The sequence below is a fragment of the Oxyura jamaicensis genome, chromosome 6, assembly GCF_011077185.1.
Source record: "Oxyura jamaicensis isolate SHBP4307 breed ruddy duck chromosome 6, BPBGC_Ojam_1.0, whole genome shotgun sequence".
NCBI classification, from domain to species: domain Eukaryota; kingdom Metazoa; phylum Chordata; class Aves; order Anseriformes; family Anatidae; genus Oxyura; species Oxyura jamaicensis.
This window is the reverse complement of record NC_048898.1, coordinates 10,725,851-10,741,782: the sequence shown is the minus strand read 5'-3', so window position 1 is coordinate 10,741,782 and position 15,932 is coordinate 10,725,851. Positions and strand designations below refer to the sequence as shown.

The following is a 15,932-nucleotide window of genomic DNA, read 5'->3' as shown; positions in this document are numbered from 1 at the left end:
ACAAAGCATCACAGGTCTACAATTCATTTAATGCTATGCAGTTTTTAACACATCAGTAATCATTTACTTGAAGAAGGTGGTGTCTATACCTACCATTAACTGCCTGAGACCTTAGAGAATACCTCTTGAGAACATCTCTGATGAAGATCAAATTGCTTTTGAAAGTCAGCTTATGAATATCTACTGAGACGAGTAGGGCCTGATGTTATGAACTCTTCTCTAATCATCTCAATGTTCATGTTTTGACAATGAATAATCAGGGAACTCTACAAGGAAAAGTGTTGACCAAAAAGATTTAAACTATGATGTAGAAAAGGATGATATCTTTTAGTGAATTAATGTGTTAAGTGTGAAAAGCTGAATTTACCACTTAAGGGTTTCTTTCCTGTTCCATCCTTACTTCTAGAATAGAATCTGTAATTTCAGTGCTAGGGTATTGTCCTTTTCTATACATTTATGAAGTATATCCTTCAAGCTTGTTTTTGAATAGTTTTGTCTGTCTTTCTAATTTTTATATACCATTTTTTTGTTTCCTGTTTAGTGTGATGCTGATGCAATAAAAATATATGTACACACATCCACAGATTTTTATTCTCTTTGGTACAGAATAAAAATAGCAAATGAAAATGGAAAAGCAGCATATGCCTGCAGTTAGCCTGAGTATCTTCAGCTGAGGGGAAAAAAAACAACAAAACACCATCATCATCCTTACCCCTTGATTCACTTCAGATAAACTTACCTGGGGTTTCTCTGTGGCAGAGACCTGGTGGAACTGAAGTCTGTGCTTTTGGAGAGCAGAAAGAGACTCCCATTTTATATATATATATACACATATATATATAAAGCAGATGAAAAAAAGTCATCGCATCACTTCTGATTCTTAAGAGATGCTTCTGGAAGGCAAAGTGACTGACAGGAATAGATGTGATAGTTTGTGATCCTGGTTAAATTTAACTTTAGTTAGGAAACTTGTATGTAAAGATTCAAGTTGCTCTGTTTCCTTCTTCTGTGTGAACCATTTTACGAGGCCCACATGCTAACATTTCTCAGAGTTGTCAAAACACAAATCCTAGCCTTGTTTGATGGTGGAGTAGCAGTGTCATGAAAAAAGTCAGATCGACTCTATCAAAGTCATAAGTACTGTTAGTCTCAGGATGAAGCCAAATTAGTGTGTGGTAAAATTAGTTCTATTCCATTTATACAGGATCTGGATTTATTGTTCTTCACTCCTGTTACATTTTAATGATCAGTACTGGGACAAAACAGTTGCAGTGGTTTTAGTCCAGAAGGTCATTCACACCCTAAAAATGGGAATTTCACTCCAACTTTGTCAGTTTCATGCTTTGGTCATAGTTGACCAGCACACACTTCTACTGTGATAGTGTAGCTTGCTCTTCTAGTGGATTTGTACAGGGGCTGCTGGTTGAAGTTCTCAGGCTGCTTGAAAGGCTGTTATATAGACTTGCACGTTCAGAGCTGCGTCTGACTTGCTGTGTGAAAAGATGCATTTCTTCTCAGCCTTTGGTCTGCTCATCCTTAAAAAAGGGTTAACATTTTGTTCGCTCCCTGGAATATTGAGGCCTAACTGAGTAAGCAGGAAATTAACAGGGTTATAGTGAATTGGAAATGAAATTGTGAATTGCATTAAGGTAGTAAAACCTATGCAGTCCTAATGTGTAAGGTCCCGAGCTCTGCTCAGTGGCACAAGAGCTGTGGATCTGTGTGACCAAAGGACTAGTGCAATCAATGACTTGAGCAACCTTCTTTACCTAGGAATCCTTTATTATCATGTCTATGGGTCAGATATTCATTCTGTGATTCTATGCCTGTAATATGTAGCATAGGTGAAAACTTAAGTTGTCATAGCCTTACTGTGATAATTTATTCATACAAAAAAGAGAAAAAATCAACTTCCCATGGATTTCCTAGCCTTTTTTTTTTTTTTTTTTTTGGAGGCTGAGAGATGCCACGTCCTTCCATACAACTGACTTTTAAATCCTTTTTTCCTTAGGACATTGGTCAAGAAATTTTCTGAGAAAAATCTAAGAAAATTCTGAATTCCCTTTCATGAAATAAGGAATGGTTAAAGGAGTATCAGAAGGAATGGTTAAAGGAGTATCAGTGATCTGGGGAATTACTGAACAAATCCCTTATTTAGGTGAACTGTTCTGCCGCTGTACATTTGCAAAATTTTCTACGTGTTTTGTGTACCAGGCAGATTTAAAATTAACTATAGATTTTTCATTTTTCCTGTCTGTTTCAGTAGAAAGATAATTTACCTCACAACACGTTACAGTAGCAGCTGGCTACCCACCACCACAGTGGTTTCAGATTTTTTGTTTTTGACATTTTTCTTCTACACTGGGAAGATTTTGGTTGTATTTTTGTTTCCACAAAAATAGAGTTGTACTCTGACATCTCTGGAATGGAAACCCTGGGATTTCAAGACTGTATACGTGTCCAGCCGTGCTGATAAATCTGGTTGGGAACTGGCAAATTCTGTTCTGACTGCTGTTTGTTGGGAGTAGGTTTTAAATGCAAATTCCTCCAGGTACATCAAAGACTTTGGTAATAGGACCAGTGCAAAGAATGTCTCACATTTATGCCTAGACCTAGCCCCAACTAACCCTTCTTTACAACATTTGTTAATAAATCTGAAATATTTAGGCTTTCACAGAACTTCATTTAGTAAGAACTGTTCCAATCAGCACTAATTATGTCCATCTGTGTGACAGCATGTACAGCACAGACAGACAGACCGATCCTTTCTACAATTAGTATGTTTATCACTTAAGGTATTTCATTGCTGTCATGCTCAGGGAAATCATGTAGTTGACTTCAGAATTTGAGCAAGTGTTGTGGTTTAACCCGGCTGGCAGCTAAACACCACACAGCCGTTCGCTCACCCTCCCCCCTCCCTCTCTGGGATGGGGGAGAGAAACGGGAAAGTGAAGCCTGTGGGTTGAGATAAAGGCAGTTTATTAAGATAGAAAATAATAATGATAATAATAATAATATGTACACACAAGTGATGCACAATGCAATTGCTCACCACCCGCTGACCGATGCCCAGCCCAACCCCGAGCAGCCGGCCCCCCCAGCCCGGTTAGCCACCCCTATATATTGTTTAGCATGACGTCAGATGGTATGGAATACCCCTTTGGCCAGTTTGGGTCAGCTGTTCTGGGTTTGTCCCCTCCCAGCTTTTGCTGCACCCCCAGCCTGCCCGCTGGCAGGACAGAGCGAGGAGCTGAAAAGTCCTTGGCATAGTGTAAGCATTGCTCTCCAGCAATTAAAACATCAGCATGTTATCAGCACTCTTCTCATCCTAATCCAAAACATAGCACCCTACCAGCTACTAGGAGGAAAAATAACTGTCCTAACTGAAACCAGGACAGCAAGACTGCAGAAAGTAATATTAATGAAATATTCAATGTTTCCAATGTCACTTTTTAATTACCTAAAATCATCGAAATCCTGTTGGTTTTCATTTTACTGTGGCAATTAGAAGGACTTCACTGCTAAGACTATTTTTTACCATCACTTCTTTTCTTAGATCTTCTGAGAATTTGAAGTTTTGCTTCCTTTAATTTTCATTAATAACTGTTTGTTTAGACCGTTTCCCCTTCAGTTCCAGGAGCTGAGGCTCAAGAGACAGATTGAGCACCAACTGAGCAATTCAGATTTGAGGTACTCTGTTCCCAGCTCCCTGCCTCATGAGGCTGTGAGTATTCTAACATCAAGGGAAGGAAGCAGACAGATTCTACAGCTCAGCCATATAGAAAGTTACCATAGTCCTTGTTCGGGATATTGGAGGATCATTCCAGCTGAGCTGGTAGAAGCCTAGAAGATGCAAAGAACCCAACAATGCTTGTCTCTTGCCATACTTTCCGGACTCTTGATTAAATGCTCTTCTAAATCATTTGAGATATGGATAGTCTATTCTTAAATAAGTATTTGAGTAATAAAACAATCCAGTAGCTGCTTTGTTTGAAGAAAAGGGATGGTGTATTATGCTTATGGTGTTATAAACCTGCTTGAAAAATAAAAATTTACATTAGGATTCACTGAAATTTTTAAAAAAGGCATGCAGAACAATTGAAGCTACCTGAACCTCTGACTTTGCAGGGCACAAAATAGCCTGTAAAATGTTTTGTAAATCCACAAGAAAGTTTTTTTTTTTTTTTCCTGCTGGTGTGTACACTAATGTGCGCATATCCTCTCTGAATTTTCTTTTTGTGTTTATGATGCTCAGAACTTCCTGCGTTTTTCTGAGATTGTTGTGGACTTTCTTCATCTTGGTCCACTTCAGTGATAACAATATATCTTTACGTGTAAAAAGTTATGACATTTTTAGTGTGCTGTTGCTTTATATATATCCTGGTATATGATTGCTTATTGAACATTTACCAAAGACCACAAAATGTCTTTGCTCACAAGATCAGGTATTGTTAATGGTGTGAGCTATTATGTTGAAACATAACAGCTGCAAGTTACAGGGATATATCAGTAACTGAGAACTGCCTTCATATTCAACCCACTGCTGAAATGAAAGTGAACTTATTCAAAAGGAGAATAGGCCATAGGAAATCTGGAAGTTTTTGTGCGTTTCTGGGAGGCCATCTTCGTTCAAGTCTGGATCTTGGTTGCAATTCCAGTTTCAGAATTTCTACCTATTCTGCACTTGACATCCTTAAGTCACAAAGGGATCCACTGTAGCAGAATTTTCTCTATTGCAATTCCAGATTGCTATTTTTATAGTAAAATATGAGATTTCACCTTATTAAACCAGGATATATTCTGTTTCCTTAATTTTATTTTCAGTTCTTAACACTGTTAGCCCTCCCTTTCCCCTCTTATTTTTTAATGCAGATGTAACTTTAAAATGACTTCCTACGTCATCCATCTGCATCTTTCTGCAGCTTTTTTTTTTTCGTAAATAGGCCATTTAGTCCCTGTTCTACATAATGAGTGTCTGTAGTATCACTCCTAGAGAATGCAAATATTGTCCATCTTGCTCTATGATGGATATTATTCCCAGAAAATAAAAAGTTTTAATGCAGCATTTTTGAAACAGTGATAAAACTTAAAGAAATATGGTCTGAGAACATGTCTGCGGGAATCAATATGAAGAGAAGTTGAAGTAAATAAAGGACAAAAAAAAAAAAAGAAATGATAAATGACAATATGTAGGACCTAGAGTCTTCATTTTATAGCTGAACTCTGTGTATAGCCTTGGGTTTAGTAGGAAGGGCCTGGAGCGAAGCTGGGGCAGTTCAAATACCTGTGTAGCCCAGAGTAGCCTCAAGGTTGTTCTAGTGCTCTACCTGCTTTTCTCGTCCCAAAGGGACGTGGATATATGCATTTTTTTTTTTTCTCCACATAAGCATCCTGTTTTATATCATCCTGCCAGTGCCTTCTAGCTCAGCCTTCAGCCGATCTGTTTGCTTGTTTTTGTGAGCTGCTGTACAGACTACAGAGCAACACAACCCATGGGACAGGAGTCCTCTGGGAGCTAGCTAAGCTGGTTGTATGCCCCCTGTGGCTTCTGAGAAGCTGTACTGGGGATAACACTTTGGCCTGCATTTCCCTCTTCACCTCCATATCACATAATACTCCCACATGTATGCTTCTACTTACTAGGCTTCTTTTTTCCATGAAAGATGTAGTGTCTGATCCCAATTCTTCAGTGACCTACAAAGCTGTTTAATATTGCACACTCTAGCTAATCCCATTGATTTTTAGTAGAGTTGCCTTTATTGCATAAAGTTAAGTGCTTGCTTCAGTCTGTATTTTCATTAACAGCTGGTCCAACAAAGGAAGGACTCTCTGCTGGTGACAAAGCTGCAAGCAAATCCAATAAATCCTAGAGAGGGATAGAAAACTGCTTTGTTTTCATTTCTATAATAGTTATGGTTATAAGGATTATTACTTTATATGATCAAAGTAAAGACTAAATAAAATTATCAGCCCAAGTACTGCATTACTCTGGTGCCTTCTGGCAGTTATCATGTTTAAGTACTAACTCCTTTGTGCTATTCAGTGACAACTCCATTTGGGAACAGTCTGTCTGACTGTTGGGTGAGTTTATAGATTCATAGTAAATAAGCCAGAAGGCACTATTAGATCATTTTGATCATCACAGGCCATTAAAAATTCACCCAGTTATCCATGTAACATTTGTTCCTAAGGCTGGAAATAATATTTCTATGACCTTTCTGAATTCCATAGGAGAAAATGAAGCGACTTCACAGGAATTACTGGAGCACTCTAACAGTCAGGAATCATGCTTAATTTGGTTTGCAAAGAACTGGTAGTGGTGTCAATAGAGAGAAATGAAAAAATTACTGATAACTTGGGCCTTCGGCTTTATGTTAGTGCATGAGTAATCTCACTAGGAGACTAACAATTATCAGGATAATTTAATCAAAGGACCTGCCTCTATCCATAAGACATAACTTACTGTGTGGCTCAGTTGAAACTCAACAATATTAGTGTTAAAACCCCTTCTAGTAAATAGATCACATTTCATCAAGTTAGAGGGACCAGGTCTACCTCCATGGTTCAGACAGCCAGATGGTGGTTTATGCAAACTATTTTGAGAATTTGGGAATACTAAATCCCGATGCCCCACCTTTACTTCCATAAACTAACCTGATCTACTTGCTTGGTCTCACAGGGAATAAATGGCTCCCACCTAATAGGTTTTGGTGGGAGGCAGCAAGGGAGGCCTAAGTCCAGCTTCTAAGGATGGGCCAGCCTAGTGGATAATATGGAGAGCTGGGCCTCATGCTGCACAGAGGATGATTTGTGCCAGCCTGGCCTGACTATTGGAGTTGTGAGAAAGAGGACTGAAAGAAGGCTAAGATAAAAAAAAAAAAAAAATGAAGTAGGTTTTTTTTGTGTGTGTGTGTGTGTGGTTGTTTTTTACTTTAGAGCAGAACAGTTAAGGTTTCTGGAGTTCATGGCAGCGTGGATGTGAGGGGATCTCTGAGCAACTCAGTTATGCAGTTAGGGCAGGTGATCTATGGAAGAGAAGACAAGAACAAATACAATGGCTACTGGTGTGCAGCATGGTAAATAACCCTTGGTATGAGACATCAGATTGCTAAAAATGTCACTGGAGGTGAACCAGTGACATGCCAACAAACTTCACAGGGTTCCAGCAGGCAACTGACTTTGAACTGGAGGCTGTAGTTGTTATAGGCATAAGATTGCCCTGAAGAACATGAACATGGCCATGATAGGAGCAAATTCTGATAACTGAAGTGCAGCAGCTCTAGATTTCTGAGGATGGCAGACAGCAGCTTGTGTCATTCAGTACTTCACAGAAAATGAAAGAGAGATCTGATCTGCTGATGAGCCATATGCGTAGCATCGAGAGAAGAGAAATGTGAAACAGTAGTAGTACATTGTCTCCCATCTGGTTGGCAGACTTACTGCCCTTCGGTAAGCTAAAGAGGTACTTAAAGAATTTTAAGGGGAATACATGAAAATAATATTGTTTGGCAATTGCAGATAATCTTATTTTGGATAATCACTGAATATCCTCTTGAGTGTGCATAGGTGGTATAAGATGACTTAGTAAAAGGGGAGAGGGGACCTGGACCAGTAGCCATAACCTACTTGAATCCGTTGTTACTCAAGAATGGCTACAAAATTTGGCCAACGTATGGTGTGTCTTTTCACAGGAATTTGATTAGTACAGTAGAAGTTTTTCCAGAACAAGAGTTTCTATACCAATAAATTATCCAATCACATGAGTAGTTTAGTCATTTTGTGGCCATATTATATAGTGTATTTAATATAATGTGATGTGTTCCCTTTGCATACTTGAGCCATAGGGAATGTAGAGGAGGCTCATCTGCCTGTTGGGAAAGCTGAAAGGTACCACAGGGATAGTACAGTCCTCTCTTGCAGTGCGAGGAGTGAGGGTGAATTTTCTTGAACTGGTCCTCTTTCTGTCAAAAAACTGGTCCTCTTAGCTGTCAAAAGTGGATGGAGGCTTAGCACGGGAAGCAGCAGTGGAAACCTCAATGCAGAAGCCTAGAAGAAAGGAAAAAATAAACAAGGACATGAAGAACTACATTGAGTGGCATTGTTGAAAAAGGATGAGGGGGTACCTGTTATGACTGAGGACATGGTAAGAGAAGACAGGATGGGGAGAAATAGAGCTCGTTACCTCATATGCCCATCATACGGGTGTGATGGGGCACATCCCTATTGTGAAACTTGGATTTGTCTTGATTTTGCAAAGAGCTTTGAAGTGTGTATTTTCTCTGTCAGCTGAATGGAACACAGACGGAAATGCCAGAGCTGCTAAGGCTTGTATTGTGAAAATGAGTCAGCAGGCTTAATCCAGGCTTTGTGGCTTGAAACTGTGAAGATGATTAGAGTCAGGAAAAAAAAAGTCTCAACAATGTCTTGAGCTGTTCTTTGTCCCACAGTCTATGACAGGAATGGAGAAGGTCTTAAAAAGGCTATGAGGTAAAAAGAAAGGATTTTGAGAATATTTTAGGTATTGGTCTTTAAACCTTTTGAGTAGCACCTTGGTGTCAAGACACAGAAAGTACTGAATGTGGCTTGCTGCAGGAAGTTAGGGGTCTTGTGGTAGAGGATTTACCACCTTAAGGGGTGGGCAGCAAGTGAAGCTGAAAATTTCAAAGGGCTTTAAAGAAATATAATGGAAAAAAATGTTTGTGGAAATATCTGCTCTCTGCCTGACTCTTGAAAATGAGAAACAGTCTGGCTTTTTATATTGAAATATGTATTAAAAACAAAACAAAGCCAAAAAAACACAATGACAGTTAGCTCTTGACAGCTGAATTATTGATCAAGTCCTGCAAACAAGAGTCCAGTGGTCAAAATAAATCCTATACAGTCTGTAGTATTTTACTGCCAACAAAGATGACAAGAATAAGAAGTGGCTTAAATAGGCAAAATGCTATGCCGTGAAAAAAAATCACTTGCATGATGATGCCACTAAAGCAAGAAATGTTGTATATAAAGCTGATGAGTCATTTAAACAACTAAAATTTTTCCTATCAGTAGCCTTCAATTATACCAGTAATCAATTTAGCTGCCATAATGCAGTGTCTAATATGATGTGAAGTTGATATGATATGACTGCAGCGTTATACATAATGCAGATAAATTATACCAGGGAGTATATTAAAGAAAATTAGGTCTCACATGATACATTTTGATGCACTTACAGTTAGATGGAAAGAGGTGAACAACTTAGTGAGCATCTTCATAAGTTAATGTATATCTGAGAGAAGAAACTCACATAATTTAGAATGAGATATCTCTTGGGTAGCTCATTGTAATGGATTTCATTGAAAATGTACCAAACTCTGGAATAATTTTGTGTAGCAATTAGGTCATGGAATCCAAGGGTCTCTTGGGCTTTGCAGATACACAAAGTGAATAATTCATGTAAAGGATAATATTAAATTCATTCTTAAAGGTATGTAGCCTGTGGTTATGCAGGCAGGTACGTGCTGAGGGTTAGGGAAGAGAAGAGCAGAGCATACCGGTATTCTTTAGGTAGCTGCCTGTACTTAAAGTCTCACCCTGGGTTAACAGTTTATTACAAAGATCAGATGGAGAGGGCAGATAAGTAAATCAATAAAAAGGAAAGGTGTGTGGAGCCTTGAGAAGAGCCTATCAATCAGGAGTTGAAAGGCAACCAATTCTGCTTTGAAGAGTCACGGATGGCCTCCCTCAGCTACGCAGACTTCTGCTGAGAAACAGTTGGACTGATGCATTTTGTACTTAAGTAGCACAAAGCTGAACTGCAGCGTGCAGAGTAAGCACAAGCTGCATTTAATACAGCGCAGTTTAACATCAGGATCTGACGTGAGCGAGGGAGCGTAAGTAGGAGAGCAGGGGGCACTGTATTCTGCATATATTTTTAACTAAAGTTCCTTGGGGACTGTTGCCAGTGGGCCTTTTTGCCTATATTAAGGCCAGAGCAGATCACTACAGACACTTAGTGAGCTATAATTGTTTCCGAAGCAGAGCCTGCTGTCTGCCAACCAAGTACACCCCTGTCTTAGTGGAGGGTCTGACCTGAAATGCTTGATTAGGGTTTTGCAAACAAGATACAAATACAAAGACACCAGGACTATCCAAATGAGAAGACAGTAGAGCACTGAGAGCTCTGGGTTCACTACAGTGTGTGCGTGTCTGTGTGTGTGTCCTTCGTTCTCAGCCCTCTCCCTGTGAATTGCACCTCTCTAGTGCTGGTGACTTCTAGGACCCTTACTGCTGCTTACAGGCCCATGCACCATGTTTTCTCAGGATAACCTTCTCAAGGAACCTTGAGTTTTTTATCTGTTTGGTTTACTTTATTACCTTTTACTTTTAGATTATCAGTTTTTATGGTAGATGTTTCATTCTGCATTTGAAAAACTATGATGGGACTTGCCAGCTCTTTGTATCTTGCTATTGTGAATATATTGATAACAATAAACGTCACACATGTAATGTTCTAGTTTGGGTTGTATCCATGTCTATTACTATAAAAGCATTAAAATTAAAATAAGTCTAAACTTAAGAAAGTTGATAAACTTGTGTTAACCTCAGACCTTGGTAATGTAGGTCAGAATTCCAAATATCTGCTATCAACCTGAAGAAAAATTGGAGTGCTGCCCTGTCTACCCAGCTTCTCCAATCTTTGATGAATTGTGCTGAACCATGGAGGCATTACAGGCTCCAGAGTAATCATGTGTACAACAGCTGTAGCACCAAACACAAAGGGATAGACCTAGTGTAATCTTGCTGGGGAGGATTGCCATGCTGCTAGGCAAAAATCACTAATGTGATTAATGAAGGGCAGGTGGTGGTGCAGAGTACAGAGAGAGAATTAACCTTAGGAGAGTAGAATAATACAGATCACTCTATAATCTGCATCTCCGGACTTCAAATACTACTTTCTCAGGGTTAGTTCTTTCCCTGTTGTCAGTGCTATCTATCTTTGGGATTGTCTAATTTTTGCAGGAGGCTGAGGTGTAAGAGATTTGAATCTTGGGGAGAAAAAAAAAAAAAAAAAAAAAAAAGGCACAAAACCACAATAAACCAAACACAGCTATCTGATGAGACTCCTACCAGTGTAAATCTTCATTGCAGCATTAAAATCCTAAGTTGAATGACAGCATGATAAGATTTTCTCATTTACTGGTTTGCAGTTCTTCTGCTTTTCATTTCTTTAAGACAAAGTTTTAATTTATTTCATTCTTTTTTTGCTATAGAGACCTCAAGTTTTCTTTTCTTTTTTTTTTTTTTTTTTTTTTTTCACTCCTTGTTGGTTTATGGCGGTGCCTCATAGAAATGCTAGTCTTGAACACGTAAAGAGAAGATGATAAACATGCAAAGTCAGTCCATACTCTGAAAGCACTAGACAGTCTGATTTGCTGATACGAGCCCTGTATGGAAAATGAAGGTCTGGAAAAAATACCCTTATCCTTGCTCTATGTGATGCTTTGTAATGGAATAGCAGCTCCAGGGAAATGATCTGCTAATCATTCTGAACCCTCTGCAGATTATGCTGTCGACTTTGAGCCAGCTTTCTGAGCTTGTCCTGAGTTCCAGCTCATTTTAGCCCTTAGAGGGAGCCACAGACTTGACTATGGAACTGGAGGAAAAGGCAGGTTCTGTTACATCCTATCTCTGATGGAGGAGGTGGGGAAGGGATGATTTTCAATTGCTTATTTCTAATTTCTAATTGACAGCAATGTGCAAATCAGGCACAAGACTGGTTTCTTGAGGTGAGTCCTCTAATGTATTTACTTTTCTAGTGACAGATTTGTTTGTGTTTAGAAGGCCTCATAAATACATTAATTTACCTTCCCCTCCCACACCATTCAGTTCCAGTTTCCACTGTTCTCGTTTTGATGCTGACACAGCAGGACTTGAAAAATTACACATATTGTACACTGCTACCTCTTGAAAAAAAAAGAAAAATATGTATTAAAAAAAAAATATTAAGGCTGCAGACTTCAGTCACATTTTTGTTGCTACGTTTTCTGTTTATTCTTCCTTAATTTTATCCCCTTCTTTATGAAGAGAGGTGTATTATTCTCCTCCTTCCCTGTAGTATGTAGGTTATAGCAGAATATTTTTATGTAAATGACATGGCTAAAGTAGGTTATGTAGCTGTGTTACAAAATCCGAATGAAAATGCTTTCTGCTGGTTCAGCATCCAGCAGCATTGCCAGTGAGCTGTTCAGTCCAGGGAATAGAGGATGTGCAGGCGTGGAAGAAAATGGATGAGGAGGTGAGCAAGCATGGGCCAATTAAGTACTTTCCCCTTTTCTTAAAAGTGGAGCTAAAACACTTGAACTAAAAAATGGAACTAAACCACACATGCCTCTTCTTCCCCTCCCCTCCCCAGCAGATGAACTCTGGTGGCACTGCTGTGGATTGCTTATCCAGAAAGATGCTATACCAGAGACTGGGACAGTGTGTGTCTAGTCCCAGAAGATACTGTTAAAGATTGAAGGAAACTCCAGTCTTAAATTTTAAACAGCTCTGAGCTCCTTGCTGAGACTACTGCTAATTAGAACATCAAGTTGTGTGGCAGTTATAATAGGGTAACAACTGCCAGCACAGAACTGCATTGGTGGTAATCTTCTATTTTGCACATAAGCTCTTGAGATGTAATCTTTTCCTCTAATGACTTTAGCTTAGTTTGAAGCATTTAAATAGGGGTTACCAAGATGAAAAAGCAATGGAGAGGTCATTGTCCTTATAAGCAATTCAAAATATTTCCTAGAAAGGCTGGGAAGATGAAGAGTGCCCCCAGTCAGGCACCCTTACTCCAAATTTCTTTGCTCTTGTGAGTCATTATTTATCCATATCCTAATCAGGTCTGGGAAAGGGAGGAAAGAGAGAGAATTTTTACGTTGCAATAGAAAGTTTTAATTCATGTTTTGTCTGACTTGATCTCCTGTTCCTCAGCTTTCTGACTGAGTTGGCTGGAGCTGCTAAGCCCAGCCATTATAAAATGTGAACAAACCCTAGTGGAAGAAAGTTTTTGAAACTAGGTTTGTTGTCTCTTCAAGGTTGCCTTTTGAGTTTCAGACCTTGTGGGTTTTCCAAGTTTTCGCAGAAACTAGGAGAATTCATACTGCTTTCTTCATGGTAATTTGGACTTGGTTTATTTGTTTGGTTTATTTCAGAATAGTTGAACTATAAAACAAGAATCCATGTGTACTAGGTTGAAAATTCAGCCGTGGATTTGCATAGGATGCCGCTAGGAACATTTTGTGTCCAGACAACAGGTTCACTGAGGTAGCCAAGGAAGAAGCAGCCCTTTTATCACTTTGAGTCAGACATCTCTTTTATTTGTTGTTGTTAAGGGGAGCAAACTGTGAAAACAGTCTACTTTTAAAGATCACCAAAGGCCAGATGTGAGGAGGGCATGAATGTCTAAAATGATGCCTCCCACAGGAAGACAAAAGCAGTGTAGAAAGAGAACAGTAGGAAAGAATATTTGTATAGAAGTGTTCTCTTCCAGTGTGCTCCCCTAGCACACAGGGGTGTCAGGATGACCAGCAAGACACGGGCAACAATGCAGTTTTGCTCCCTGTTCACCTCTCAGCGAGAGAAGCCAGGCTCCTCCTTCCTCTGTGAAGGAGGATACAACACAAAGAAGAAAGGCTGTAACAGAGGAAGTTGATTGGATTCATTGCTGCTATTAGATTATATCACTTCCAAATGTGACCTTTTAGAAAAATAAATAAATATTTTCCCCACAAATTAATTCCACTTAATCATTTGGTTACTGTTCTCAGATATTTTGGGTAAATAATCTTCAGGCAATGGGTTGTTCATGAAGTATTCATTTCATCTCCCTGCTCTTGCTATTTTTGTTGTGTGATTGCTCATTGAACATTACCAGCAGTTGCCTGAAAATTTGTTTGTATGCTGTCTTGCATCTTGGATCTCCATCCTGAGCTACTTCTGCAGTTAAATGCTGTTCAGAAATGGTTCCTGCTTCTTATCATGCTTAAATGCGCATAATCCTTGTTGAAGAGTTTGTTCTTTGCACTGTGATAGCTTGTGATCACGATTTGATTTCTGTTCTGTGAAGTCAAGTAAAATAAAATAAGAAAGATGACAAATGGGTAGAACAGCAAAACTGCTTGCCCTGAAGCCTTTACAAAGGCGAGTCTTTTTCAATTAGTGCCAAAATGTGAAGCTACAGCTTTAGTATAATTGAATAAAAGCAGTGGAAGAAAGGCCAAATCCCCCAGGCTCTCCCCCTTCTATACCTGACCAAGAAAAATAGAATAAGCAAGGAGAAGCAAAGTCTTTCTTCCTTTAGGTATTTTCTTGCCAGACTCTATTTATTTAAAGAAAACAACAAACAAACAAAACAAGGTTAAAACATTTTGTTTTACGAGACAAAACCTGTGCGTAAAACAGAGATCCTGAACTGCAAAGTAGCTTGTGTGTGAACTCCACTCTGTACAGCAGAAACACGATGTGATCTGAAACTCCTCTTTGGCTGAGGGCATCATTCAAGTTGAGTCTTTGGATTTGTGCTTCCATGTGCCAGTGTCTTTCTTGAAATTTAGTTTAGATCAAAGGCATTTCCTGCTTATATTATGGTAATGTTTTGCTCTCTTCAAAAGTGCGTTACATGAATAGACAGTAACAGTATGAGGTGTTGATTCTGAGCATCATGCAAGTCAGGTAAGAGTTTAAGTCATGCGTATCTATAAAGCAGGATTTTTTTGTGAGGAAAAATGGTACGTAATCATGCAGTTAAAGGATACTGTTACGGGCACACAGAGGAGCTGGTACACAAAAGCTTTTATTTTTTCTAAGTACACTCAGAATTTCTTAGATTTTCTTTTTAACTTCATGGCCATAACATTGAATATGCAGTCCTGCCCAGACACCTGCTATGCCACTCCGCGGCACAGCCTGCTGCCTTTGTACCTGGGAACTGCCTATGTTCACTAGCAGAGGAAGAGGCCTGTGTCTGACTGAACGAGTGTGGTTATTAGTTTGAGTTGGGACTGGCAAGTCTGTGTGCCCTTGCCCTCTTCTCCTTCCTTTTCCTTTCCCCCATGAAGGAAAACAGAGAAGAATCCAGAGGAATGGGAAAGGGGAAAATGTGCCGCAGATTTGTGTCCTTCTCTGCTCAGGAACTGAGGTGAGGCCTGGAGACAGACTTTAGGGGGCACCTGCATGTTACATACCCTGGCTGATCTCTCTGCAGGAGAAATGCATCGCTTTGTTTTATGTATCATCTTCCTGAACGTTGTCTTTGTAGGACAGCTGTGAGTACAACTGAAGCTTTAGAACATTTCATTTCTGGTCTCAGTGTGGGCAAACAGCAGGAAGAAACAATAATGTAGGAGTAATATAGTATTAGGTAATTAAGTGAGCAGGCATCTTCCTGTCACCTGTTGTGCATATTAGTAAGGAAATGTTGCTGATGAAGGATGGGGATACATATATTTGCATTAACCTAGAATATTTTATATGAAAAATGATATAGGTGAATGGTGGATGGATCATCAGTGTTCCTCTCCCCTACAGAGAATCTTGTAATCTCACGATTACCCCAGGTTAGATATCTTACTTCTGAAAATTAACTACAAGGAGTAGAAAAGGAGGATGACTGCTCTGCGATTCTGCTCCATTGCCATGCCTTTGGCCTGAAAGGAAGGGCCTGGGAGTGACGCTCCAATCCCTCTAACACCACAGTATGTTTTTTCCCCATACAGCCAAGCCCACCTTCCAGCGGCAGAAATGAGATTAGAAGAGGTATCTCGTGCAAACATCATGCAGTGGGATGCCACTCAGCATGTGTTCTTGTGTGTTCTTCCTTTTTTTACTGCTCGGAGGGGCCACATCTGTTGTCTCCTCAGAAGGTAGCCCTCTGGAGGAGCTGGGCATTTGCCCTGTGAAAG

The 15,932-nt window shown here is 39.5% G+C and overlaps 2 protein-coding genes across 7 annotated transcripts in view; one reads left to right on the top strand and one right to left on the bottom strand.

The window, feature by feature from the left end:
* The window catches only part of LOC118168848 (rap1 GTPase-GDP dissociation stimulator 1-like), a 51,038-nt gene extending 39,501 nt beyond the window's left edge, over window positions 1–11,537 (bottom strand). Inside the window, exon 1 of one of the 2 annotated variants that reach the window (XM_035329508.1) lies at window positions 11,462–11,537. The gene's annotated coding sequence lies outside the window, so the exon portion shown is untranslated. The remainder of the gene's footprint in view (window positions 1–11,461) is intronic. The other variant, XM_035329507.1, reaches the window with a different exon arrangement.
* SH2D4B (SH2 domain containing 4B) overlaps window positions 1–15,932 on the top strand; it is a 112,410-nt gene that overhangs the window by 29,241 nt on the left and 67,237 nt on the right. For 3 of the 5 annotated variants that reach the window (XM_035329512.1, XM_035329511.1, XM_035329509.1), the window contains exon 1: window positions 11,686–11,771. The exons of the other annotated variants lie outside the window; for them this stretch is intronic. The gene's annotated coding sequence lies outside the window, so the exon portion shown is untranslated. Of the gene's footprint in view, window positions 1–11,685; window positions 11,772–15,932 lie in introns of those variants that run through there. 5 annotated transcript variants of the gene reach the window in all.